Source organism: Falco biarmicus, chromosome 12 (assembly GCF_023638135.1).
Source record: "Falco biarmicus isolate bFalBia1 chromosome 12, bFalBia1.pri, whole genome shotgun sequence".
Classification (NCBI taxonomy): Eukaryota; Metazoa; Chordata; class Aves; order Falconiformes; family Falconidae; genus Falco; species Falco biarmicus.
In genome coordinates, this window is record NC_079299.1 from 25,754,475 (window position 1) to 25,767,763 (window position 13,289).

At 38.7% G+C, this 13,289-nt stretch overlaps 1 protein-coding gene and 1 non-coding gene across 4 annotated transcripts in view; both read right to left on the reverse strand.

The window, feature by feature from the left end:
• MACROD2 (mono-ADP ribosylhydrolase 2) overlaps positions 1–13,289 on the reverse strand; it is an 892,508-nt gene that overhangs the window by 479,678 nt on the left and 399,541 nt on the right. The window lies entirely within an intron of this gene.
• On the reverse strand, positions 4,447–4,636 carry LOC130157863 (U2 spliceosomal RNA). Its single transcript, XR_008825069.1, has one exon. It is a non-coding gene; the product is annotated as a U2 spliceosomal RNA (small nuclear RNA).

A 13,289-nucleotide genomic window follows, 5' to 3' on the forward strand; every position in this document is an offset into this window, starting at 1 on the left:
CTAGATTAATTTTATGGCAGAAAAATAATGCAACAGAAAATGGCACAGGATGATTGGAATAAGCATAGAACGCAATAGTGGTTAAACACATGTAGACATCAAGTCAACAACCTTCTTTCTACAACTCAAGGGGAATCTCACATGCCGTTCTCTGTTGTCTTAACTGTTTCCAACACTGACAGTTTTAACATTTCTGCTGCACAATTTGTTTATGTCCCCTCAAACACGGCAACCCCTCAGTTTTCCGGCACATACAGAGTAACTAAGCAATTCATATCATGTTCCCACTGATAAATCCTCCAAATGTGTCCTCCGCATCAGTGAAGATCACTGAGGGAACCTGAAACGAGGCGTCAGTTTAGAACGCTTGATTTACATTATATTCATATTTATTTGTTTATGTCATAGCATGGATAAAGCAATAACCCAGGCAGGGCACAGTGCACCGAGACCACCTTCCCGTCTCATGAGAAAAGGCTCTCAAGCGCGGAAAGAGCTGTTACACTAATGCAATCTAAGTTAGTAATAACAATAATAAAACATTTTATCTATGGGTAGTTTGAACATGGAATTAAGTCATTTATTTAAAGTATCATGTAACAGCTCTAGAAACAATTGGCACAGGCACTTTATTTATTTTATTATTACATTTTTGGATGTACAAATGAGTTTTGCATGTAGATGCCTAGTGCCTTGCCATGTCATGACTGCAGAACAACAGCAGATACTTATCAGCTCAGCTTTAATTAATTTAGTCCCAAATGAATACCGCATGTAGAAGGAAATAAATTGTAATTTTATCCTGGAAGACCACTTCACACAAATGGGACAAACTGTTGCCTTATCTGATTTGTATCTGTTGTCTAATCATGCAGAGACTTACTATAAAGGAATTTAAAATATTTCCAAAAATACCCAGCTGCTATTGCACATAAATATTGCGTCTTCCTCTCTGGATAAAATCCTTCTGAGGGAAATAGCTAAGTTTTTTACGGCTTGTTTTTCTTACATCTCACATGGACATGCCCCAATCACTCATATCACTGTTCCATCAAATTTTAAATCACCTATGTGGAAATATCTACAAGTTCAACAACATTCCACTGCATGTGTTCTGCTATTTTGGTGTTTTAATTATGTTACTTCACACAGCCGAACGAAGTTTGACATTAGTACTGAATCTCATAAATCGTCACTTTTACAAAACGCATTCCCTTGAGGAGAGATAATATAGGCCATATGAAAGTCCCCATTTTAGCTTAAAACCTTCTCAAACAACCCTAATTGTTTTCAGAAAGTCAATGGCAGGCTTATGCTCTGTCCAAGGCACAGAAGAAATGAGTGAGTTATATTTACACGTAAGTTCATTTTTCTTTGCATTTTTATTGTGGTGGAGGGTTTGGTTTTTTTTTTAAATAATATGAGGAGTCAAATAAATAAATAAATAAATGAAACATGATTTCTACATTAATTCAGTAGTACTGACTCTGGAACAAAACCACGCTAACATCATGCTGGAGATGTACAGTTAACATTGTGCTACAGATGTACAATCCTTATCATTATTCTTCATCACTCCAAAATACTTTACTATGGAAATGGCCAATGCTATCATACAAAGCCCAGTGTACAGCACACAAACATACAAAAAATAGTTTCACAAGAATACTGAGTGATTCAGCATGTCAGAAGCTTACACAGACTTTGCAAATAACAAAGCTTATCATATTGCAATGAATTCCACTAAACTAATTTCTTAGAATGTTAATTGTTGCTTTTATAATACCAAAATTGGGACACCATATGTGTCGCTGTCTAAAAGGAACCCAGTAATCTGGTCTAATTGTTAATTGACTAATGAAAGTTAATTTTTCAGTTGGGGCAGCGGAAATTTTACAGTTGTATGACATGGGCTCATGCTTTGAATCCAATAGGGATGCACGTGGACACAAATTGATGTCAAACTCTATAATAGCAACAGGCACATGTAGTCATCTGCAAAGGTTCAGATGTTTCTCACAACAACGTGTTAAGAGAGCTGCAAAGAGAAGGAAGCGGAAGCATACAATTCTTTAAAGAAATCTGCCCAACTCTTCCCATTGTCCTTGCCTATTCTTTCCATTTGTGTATCAAGAAAATGCCCAGAACCCCCCTCCAAGGACGAGCATGTCCCCTGCCAGCTGAAGAGTGGCAACAGCGCTGGATGCTCAGTTTTGTAATCGTATTCCCATGCATTATCTCAACACTCTGCACTCTCTCTTCCTTGTTGTCAGCCTGTTTACAAAGGGAACAGTTGGCTATTGCCAACCTTTCTACTTTTCCCCCAATGCACTGTGAAAAGGATTTCTGTGTGTGCTAAAAATCAGCACAGTTAAAATACAGATCTTTACATTTCTCCAAAGGCTGCCTCTGGAAGGCACAATGCATTAGTGCCCTTGGTTTCACCTAGACCACCTGGTTTGAGGGGACAGAACCACTCAGAAAGGGGCGGGGGAGGTAGACAGGAATAAAGGCAGATTCTACTACTTTGGGGCTAGAAAAAAAGAAAGCCTGCGCTGCTAGTGCTATAGACAAGTGACGCACGAGTCCTCCCTTGCTCTGCCCCATAAGACGCTCTTCAAAAGAACTAGCATATATGTGCTGACCCAGGCGTAATGAAGATACTTCTTGAATGCTGGCCTGTGTCACAGGTTTAAACAGCCTGTGGGGTCCTGAGCTGCCCTTACTTCACCTGGGTGAACATAACTCACACTAAATTAATTTTCTCAGAGAAAGAAAAGAGAGGATCAATATTTATTCCAGGATCAAAATGCTTTTCGCTTAAAGAACTCAGCAGTCAGGAAAAATGAGGAGCAATCATTTCATTCCCACGACAAACAAAAGCTTCCTTGCCAGTAGAAACTGTATATTGACAATAACCTGTAAGCATCGTAGCACGCATAATAATAAGATGGTATTTTGCTGCAGTGGATTTCTATCTTGTAGACACTATTTTTTGGTTCTAAACATAAATTTTGAAGAATCAAAATATTGTATTTTCCATTAAATATTGATTAAAATAGTTATGATAACAAACACTTACTTCCACTCCCCCACCCCAGAACATAAGCTTTATTTAACACATACTAATTTAAATACTGTGGCCATAAATAATGACTAAGGAATCATCAATAGATCTGAAATGCAAGGAAAGGGAAGTCTGGGTTGTTGTTTTTTTTTTAAACCATTCTTTTATTTTACTGCAATTAATCTAATAGTGCACCAAGCTATTACCAAAAACGTCACACCAAATTAACTTCCTTTTTATTAACCATGGCAGGTCAAATAATTACAGAAATGAAGGTGTCTTGGTAATGAGACTTAACTCAAGGACACTAATTTACAATGACACAGGTTCCTCCTTTCTGTATTACCTAACATACTTGGTAAGAAGTCCTTGAAGGGTCAAATTCTTATGTCATCTAGAAATGATTTTGATCACTCTCTGCCTGAACTATACTCATTTTCCCTCTAATACAACTCCCAGTTTTCACCATCACATCAACTTGGCCATTAGTGGCTTGATTCTGTTTCAAAAGATGTCATAAACCATTCTTGTCATCACCTGCTGCATTACATAGGACTCAGCAGTAACTATGTCATAGGCCAAGTAAAACCAGCTTTTGTTAGCCACCCACTGACTGCAAAATGTATGAACAGTTCTGAACCTCCAGTTTATAAAATGGCATAAGCTGGTATTTAATCAATCAAAAACATTCAAGTGAACACCAACTCTCTGTAGTTTTTGGCATATTTCTGAATATATTTCAAATACTTGAGTATTCCCTCAAAGGTATCGATTGCATCTATTTCTTTCCAATTCTTTTTTCCAAATATTTTTGGATATATATTCCAATTTTGGATATATTTGATATTTTCCAAATTTCACCAAAGCAAAGAAAATCCTATAGGTACCATTTTGCCATAATGTAGCATTTTTCTTATCTTTCGGATTTTGCAGTTATTTCTGATTGCTATTTTATCTCATTTTTCAGAAAAACAGCACCTGTAAGAGCGGTCAGTGAAAATAAACAGTACCAGCGAAGCAATAACTTGCTCTTCATCAAGGGTGAGACTAAGTGCAGGCTCACTGTACCTGGTAAGTACAAAATAATGCCCAGTCCTGAAGGTGATAATTTGATGTTATAATACTAGACATTATAAAATGGATATTAGTATGGATTGAGAAGACAGTGAAAAATGGATTAAAACACAATCAGAAGTGCTATTTTATTATTACAGGGGTTTTATTGAGGCTCAGGAAAACCCCTGGGCTGAAAATAGGTGGAGATTGAGAGAAAACTTTAGAGCAGTATAATCTATGCTTGCTCTGCTCCTGCTCTTCCCTTCGCACTCATTTATGGTCATTAGGGGACTTGCTGCTTATTTTTTTTTTTTTTTCCTTTTTCTTTTCACACCATTCTAGAAACACAGCAATAGCCAGCTTCCTGCATGGAGAGGATGGTGTAAGCTCCTACTACATTTCCCAGTCCCCACACTCATGTAATATAAAATCCTCAAGTTGAGGACATAACAGATATTAAACTGATAAAAACATATGCTACATTTGATCTTTGCCAAAAGGTCAAGAAGCAAACATGATTCAGCAGACTCGACGGCTTCCTGGTTTGACTCAGTGAGTGCACTAGGACTGAACCACTGTAAGATTTTAACACTGCAGTAGCAACAGTTATATAGCTTTATCACTCAGATTTATCGCAAGGAACTGCAAACAGACCCCAAATAATTTACTCCAGGATTTCAGTGAGCTCATGATTTCGCATGCACAGTAACTGTTCCAGGACAGGAACTTAGGAAAGCTAAAGATGCCATGTCCAGCCACACAAAACATTCCACTCTTGGTCTGGTTATTTCCTCTATGGTAAACTAAATCAAAGGAAAGAACACCCAACAACCTCCCCTCTAGTCTCCCGCTGCCCCCCCCCTACAACCTGCCCCAAACACTTCAGCAATCTTCTGGTTTCTGAATTATTACAGGGTTATTTTAGAACCTTCTCCCCATGGATTAGGGAGCAACATATCTCCCCCGCAGAAAGTATGTCACAACATTCTAAAAAGTTGAGGGACTTTTTAATAAATAACATACTAAAATAACGTACTAAACATAGAACTACATACTGCAGTTCATTTTCTTAATGTTTGCTGATTCAAAGACCACACTGCAGTCTTGCCAAAGCATGATTTTTAACTGCTCTGTATGGAAGTCCACTATAAATTAACACAGAAAATTCCACACACAAAACACTAAGACAACACTGCTAAAGATTAAAAAAATCATCCCTGTGCGTGGGAACTACAAGTGTCTGAAGTTAGCGAGTAATAACAAAAGACGTTTGAGTAACTGGGATCAAGACAAGAATTTCTTAAAAATCATTTTGATTTTCAAGAAAACTTTAAACAAGCTTGGAAACCTTATCTGCCATTATATTTTCCATCACTCATTATCACCACTAATTATTTATAGGAATAGAACAGTAGGTCAGAAGTAAAAGGAAATGTATTGTCACAGCAGAAATACCCAGCTAATATACTGATGCTGGTGTTCCAAGCTGCACAAGAGAGCTAGCCAGCTGTAAGGTAATTGTTTTACTTTCAATACAGAGTATTCAGCGAATCAGTATCAGCAAATCTACTGGATTTTAATGAGTTAAAATATTTTAATAGCATAGCTTTGTTCTTTAGTTTAATCACCTTTCCCTAAGGCTCTGAACAACATTTAAGCATGTGCTTAATTTGCTATTGAAGTCAACAGAACTTTCGGTGAATACTGGAAGTTAAACATGTGCTTAATGAGATTTACTGAATCAGAATGCGTAAAAACCAATGTGAGCAGAATCAAAGCCCAGAGGCATTAGTCAAGTCCACCCTGAGATTCCGTAAGGATACAGGGCCTCCAAAATGCGAATGACTATTTTGTAATTATTATGACATGTCTGCTGTACACACGGATTTCTGAAATACTTATATAGCAAAACACATACCAGGCTTTATAGGTCATTCAAGTAGGAAGGGGAGAAAACCCTTGAATTTACCCTACAATAGCAACTGGAAGTTTTTGTGAAATTTTTTTGTTCAGTATCAGCAGCTCAGCAATACCCTTTTACATGAGACAACTGCTGATTTGTCTCATGTTTCCTCCAAAATGAAAATGTAGTATAATTAAAATGCTTTGATTGGGGTCTGGAGGGAATGGAGGGATGGAGTTAACACATATTTTTAGGTATCTGTTCCGCTGTGAAAAAGGAGGAATCTAATCCAATATTAGTATCTCACTTCCTCAATCATTCAGGCAAACTGTGTAATCCTCTCAAACCTGCATATGAACATCTGCGTTATACCAGATGATACCCTTTTCTCAGATTAAAATAAATTACCTGCATGCCTTTAAGTCCCTTTTTTTGCTACCAAAGACTACCATTTCTTCCCAGTGTGGAGGAGTTTGAATTCAGAACATAAAACATAAAACTGTTCTTTACTATTTTGTGTGACATTTAAAGGGCTTAAGTGAACATTTAATTGAATTGGAACTAATAAATATTTCCCTTGACAGTATAAATCAAAAAAAGGATTTGACACCAAGAAAAAAATTCTTCTGATTCCACACTCACTATAAATGTTCAAATCTGATGTAGCAATATTTTAGTTCGTTCTCTTCTAGCTTACATGGAGAATCTGCTTTTGCCTTCAAATGTCAGAGATAATTTTTATATGCCCAGAAAAAATCAACAGTGTATTGGAGAAAGGTTTAGCAACATCTCTTAACAGTATACCGTCACCAATCCTTTCTGAAATATACTGTCAAAATCAGCAAATCTGCTAAAGACAAAATTTTGAACATAACAATTGTTACTTCAATATGGAAGTCATTAGCATGGAATGAGTTAATCTTCCTCACTCTTTAAAAAGAGTAAAAAAAGGCTAGGAACAGCTGTCACTCAGGTGATGAATACAAGCTGCCAGCCTTTTAAACAGCAGGTACAGCATTTGAGCTCTGAATTAATTAGCATTCAGAAAGCCTAAACACTGCTTGATAACTCTGCAAGATAATTTTTGTCCCTTCCTGCAAATTAATACTGCTATTAAGATGAGCAAGGACACAATGCAGATCGTAACTGTACCCATTAAACAAAGTTTCACAAGTAACAAATTAGAGGTTCTAGCCAAGAATGCATCAAATCAAATCAAGCATTACTGCAAATAACACTCAGGAATCCACCTTCAGTTTTTCATGGCATTCAGAAAACCAGATACAATATGAATTCCTGTGTAAATGCATGAAATGTTTCCTGCGTATAAGCACAAGCTTCTCAAAAGTTCAAGGTTCTAAATGTTTAAATAGTGGCTTTGTCTCAAAAGCATTTGGGCTACTCCATACAAGGGCTGCTTTTAACATACACATATACACTGCAGTGACAAGTTAGCAATGTCTTGGAGATTGTACTTGTAACAGCTTAAAAAACAAGGGCTCCACCAAATACTGCATCAAAGTCTACACAACGAGCAGTGAAAAACCTTCCTCCTATATATATCATTTCATTCAAGTGACAGGCATATTTTAAAAAGCACAAAAATGATTGATATCAGAATTTAATGATGTTTAATAACTGGCCATCTGTCAACAGTCAAGGAGTAAAAAAAGCAGCGCTTTATTATTTCCCAAAAGATTAGAAATACTGATGCTAATTAAAAGGCACATTATCATTATCTCAAAGCAATGTCTAAACACTGATCAGACTTCAAGTCCAGTGAAGGGGAAGGAGAGAGGACCTATGAGCACAAGTCTTCCCCAAATGGGTCATTTAGATTGATAATCTCTAAGCTGGTGTTACGACAGTGTACCTATCTGAACTTGGCGAGTAGCAGGTAACACCTGACTGCGTGGGCGAGCAATTAAACCCTGCCCTGACATAAGAAAGATCATTTGTTTTAAACTCAACTGTTTAGAAGAAATATTTGGTACGCTTTTACACAGAATTGCAAGAGAGGAGAAATATGCTAAACATGGCATTTCACTATTTATTTCTTCCAATGTTCCATACATGGTGTTTCAAAACAAAGTAAAACTTGGCATCACGGTGCCCCAACACATGACTAATTGCACCACACTGAACTGCAATGTACTAGGTATTTTTAGCTGAGAAACGGATTGATGTCACACGTGCATAAGGGACTTGCATGGCCACATATGACTGAAACCCATGCACAAAGGAACTAAACCCATGAGCATGGTGTCTGTGAAGCACTATTACCTTTCCAGTCCTTCAAGAACTCCCTTTTGAGGTTCAGCGTTGCTTTGGCTCCTCACACTGAGTGGTAAGAAGGAAGCAGGTACATAAAGGTAGGTGGTTCAGGCTGCTGCTAATGTGTGCCTGGAGCTCTGCCTTCAACGATAATAGTCAGTTTATTACCTTTTAAAAATATGGTATTTATTGACATTTTCACAATTCATCTTGATCAGAACCTCTTTTAAGCAAACAGACCTCTACCAACCTCAAAATCCATGCTTCGTGTTTGAACAGAAGCAGCCAGCAGCCCCTAACATGTTTTTTCTCTTAGCATGTACAAAGCTGACATGACTTGGCATTTGTTGCTTGCAGAGAGGCAAAGTTTTCCTGCCCTTGGGATACAAGAGATGTGTAAGCAAGATATGATTGATCGCATCTCCCACGCAGTGGTAACTCTTTGTACATTCCCAGGTATAGTCACATGGAATCTGTGAGCCCTGCTGATCAGTTTACCAATATCACAAGGCTAAATGAACGGCTTTGTGGTGCCAGAGGAAAGAGGCTGGTGAATGGTGTGGAATACTCCAGCAGTGAAGATAAGCGAAGCACAGACAAAACCAAAGTAAAAGGCAGACTGAGAACAGATGGAGAAAACAGGGATGGGAGAATCACACTGAAAATATGGAAAAATGGCAAACTGAAAGTGTCAAAGCCATGGCTGCAGAAAAGCACAGCTATCCCCTCAGTTGAGGCCCAGGGGCGTAAGTACCTATGCATAATTAAGACCAGTCATTTTTTTCCACCGTATTTTTAACAGCAAACTTTTTCACCTGTAACTGCTGCTATCAAATTACCACCTCCACAGTGCAGAGCCACTTCTAGACTTCCTCCTCAGGTCAAGAATCTATTCATCACCGTCAAGTGAAGCATATTTCTACTTTTACTTGTCATTTTCAAACCATCGCTTCACACAGGTGTGACCTATGAACCTGATTTTCCTTCCAACACTCTCCTTGCCATACTCGCACAGTCCTCCATTATCTCTTTCCTAAGAAATACTACAAAACTTAAGAAAGATGTCCCTGGTTTTGATTACCCTATTCCAATCTAACTCCTTGATCTTCAGCATAAACACTTCAATCATTCTGGCATTTTCATTGACTCAAATTAGATGCAGAGCCAGTAATTATTTCACAGTCCCCTTGCCCTTTCATACACAGGTCTTCCGCCTTACACAATGACAAAGTATTACCTCCCAGATCCTTAAACGGTTCAGATACTTCAGATACGCTTTGGATATGAATCTGACATGAGGGGACTCTTAAGTAAACCTTGTGAGGCTTACCCAGTACTAATTATTAGCAATTACAGTGCTTTTCTAATGTCGAGCTCCAATGCTCAAACATGATGCGAGCCATATAACCATACAATTGTTCCACTGATTAACAGTTTCCTCAGGGTGATCGTGAGCACTAGGTACAAGATCCCCTGTATTTTGCAGCCTGCTACATTTAAATTCAGTGCAGCTCATGCAAAAAAGGGAAATTCACAGTACGGTGTAGGTAAATTTGAAACAAGAGGTTTGCACAAAAATACAGAAATGAAAAAATACCATCAGTACCCAGTTTTACTTATGTTATTTACTTCTATATTCATTACATTTGTTTTAAACCATCACTGAATTCTTTATTCTTTGTGATTCACAGATTTGCCTTCTGACTCTGTGCAACTGTTGTACATTGTATAGCTGTCAGAGCAGAAATGGAATGTATTAAAAGCTGGATAATTGTAAGTTGGGGCATATGGCACTACGGAGAATGTAGGAGTTAGTGGGAAGAAGGGGGTTTTGTTTTGATTTTTTCAAGAGTCCGGATATGACTAAAGCTTTTTCCGGTGGGCAAAGAAAATATCCCTTGTTTCTCTGCTTCTCCACAATTTGAAAAGTTGCTTGCTTTTTTTTTTTTTTCTTTTTTGCTTGCTTTTTTTTTTTTTTTTTCCCCCGGGGGGGGGGAGCTGGGGGAGGTGGGAAGAGAGGAAGGAAAGTTTGACATTAACTCTAACGTACATGCTGGTTCTCCTCTTCTGTCCCAAGAAAATAAGTTCTCAAGCAGTGCGTATTACATTGAGGCTTTTGCAAAAAAAGCACAGAAATGAGCTGGCTGCTGTGTAAACATGTCAGACTTTATAGCTCACATGCATTGAAATGACCAGCACAGTTCGCTCTTCTCAAAGGTATTGCTTCAAGCTGATTGCTGACTCAAGACAAGAACACAACTCTGGTCACAGTGAGTTTCTGAGTATTTTCTCTGCAGCTGCAGGGTATAGAGGGTTTTCTGTTTGTTTTGCTTTTTTTTCCCCTTTTTCATATGAAACCTCAGATTCTGAAGTACAGTTTGGCAGCACCAGGCTGAATTCACTGCCAGTTTCCTAGGGTACAGAATCTCTAATAACACAAAGCCCTGACTATTTTCTTGCCCAATAAATAATCCTAATTTTGCACCACAAGCCTTCTGAAAAATATGACTTCTTGTTTTTATCTCTTGGCTCCAGCTAATCCTTTCTGTCAATGGGGTTTCATGCGTAACAAGTCTGCCTGTGACATGTTAGGTCCCAATGCATCTCTTAACAAATCCCCCATGCATGGCGTGGTTCACAGAGTGCACAGGTTGCAAAAAGGACCGCAGAGACAGAGCCTCTTCTCTAATGGGATCAGAAAGGCTGTGCTTTCACATGGAAGATGCTCATCAAGTGACAGGATGGGAGAGACAGCAGGCTGTCAGGGAAGTCCGAGCTTACGTATCGCATTTCGGGTGCATAAACACAACAGAACATTTGTGATATTTGTATTCTTGAACATCTCTTCTGTCAGGTTGAATTACTGGTCACGTGTTTATTGCTGTCATGCTGGAAAGCTGACCCAGGCGCTGTTTGCTTCATACTCAGCAATTTTAAACAGCTTTTTGCTAGGCTTTAAGGGCTAGCAATTGTGTAACTTGCTCCCTAGTTGTTGTCCTTCATGTTATCCTCCCCTCTCCCATCCCTGCCTCAATTCTTTATGCTTGTTCACTTTGCCCAACGTATCAAAAGAAAGCGCATGAGGCAATAAAAACTGCACATATGCTTCTGCCAGCAGTGGATTATCAGGGCCTTCTCTTGGTTTTGCAAAAGAAATAATGGGAAAAAACTCCGTGAGAGCTGTAAGTCCTCACTTACTTTTTAAAACCTGCCTGCCCCTCTATCAACAGCAGCCTACATTTAATGTGCAGTTGTGGACAGGAGGAAGGTGACAGACACCAGCGCACCCTCCTGCTTCCTGCGACACCCTCACCGCCCTCTCCTGAAAAATGCTGTTACACTGTGTGGCCACTTCTTTCTACTTTCTCAGGGAAACGGCTCCATTTTCATCTCATTGACAGGGAAATGAAAAGTGCACTTAAATTCACTATAGGGACACTTGACACCTAGGGGGTCATTTCTTCCAGTTATCTCGGATTTTAGGCCAGTTCCCACAGGGCACTCTGGGCTTGTTTGAAATCTTGTGTCAAGCCAAGCGTTTCACTTCACTCAATGACCAAAAGTGCTGCAAAAGCTGCTCCTGATGGCTGCCAAACTGCTGATAACTGAGAGATTACAATGGTCATGTAATAAAAAATTACAGGTCCTCTAGTTTTGGCTTCTGAGATGTCTGAGAACAAGAGTACGCCTCTGTCTGCGGTCTGTGTACACACAGGCACGTTCTCTAGTTAAGAGTGAAACCGTGTAACTGAGGGTACTTTGAAAAGTTGTTTATATTCTTTTCTTGAATCGATCCGATGGCACAGCAGAACGACACAGCTAACAGTGACACGTTAGCTCACATCCTGCACCATTTTACATCTTGTATCACCTTAGTAAATATAAATTATAAAAACTACTTATCCATAGTGACTTTTCAAATAATTCCATTATTTACATTATGTTCTGTATCGTCATTAATGTAACAACCAGTTGAGACACCCGAAGTATGCTCATTTCACCTTGGGCTTTCTGCTGAATTGCTGGTATTGCAAAACCTCCATGGGACATATGCACTTAAGTAAATACTGTTGCAAGCACTTTAGAAAAAATCATACATACAAGACTATTAATATTGTTTCCTATATACAAAAATCCCAAATGAACTAGAGGCATTCATTAATAATGTGCATTAATGGGCAAAAATTTCTTCACAAGGACTCTATAAACCTTCAAATACTTGCATGATAAATACTTTGCTTCTGTGTAATAAGAAATGACAGAATTTTGGTTTTGATGAAACACATGGACCTAATTTTCATTATGAGTATATCAGCGCTGGCACCGAGCACAGATGGGAAGAAGTATGAATTTATTTTATGCTCACTTTCATATGTTCACAGCAATATAAATTTAGATTTAATGTATAATTGCTAACTAAAGTAGAGATCCATTCATCTCAAGAAAACATGCAAGGAACACCCAGATTCCTGAATGGATGTTAGTTGTTTGGGTAAAAGGAATTAGGTGTGTAGCACTCCACACACCTTGTGATTAGGTGAAATCCTGAGGATTTAAAAGAGAAAAAAGCAAAAGGAAACAAAAGGCCCATCTGAATAGATATCCCCATCTGCTTTCAGAATGGCTGGTCAATCAGCTGTCAGCTAAACAACCCAAAGGCCTCCACCCCCACCCCACCCCCACTCCCACCCACCCACCCCCCACTCCAACCACCATCCCCCCCCCAAAAAAGGCTACCCAACATGATTTATTAACTGTTCAATAAGAGCACAAGAGTAGCAAAACCACACAACTCTTCTCCCTGTCCAAGCGGAGAAGCTAGCGTACCCTATTAGTGCAGGGGGACACCTGTCTCTCTGAACAGCAAATCTGCTTCACCTAAGCAACTGGCTTTATGTGCTTATACCCAGTAACTTCAGCTGAATTTAGACAACTGTTTAATTATATATATTTTTTTAAACTGAATATGAAAGTAAGAAGATGTACTTA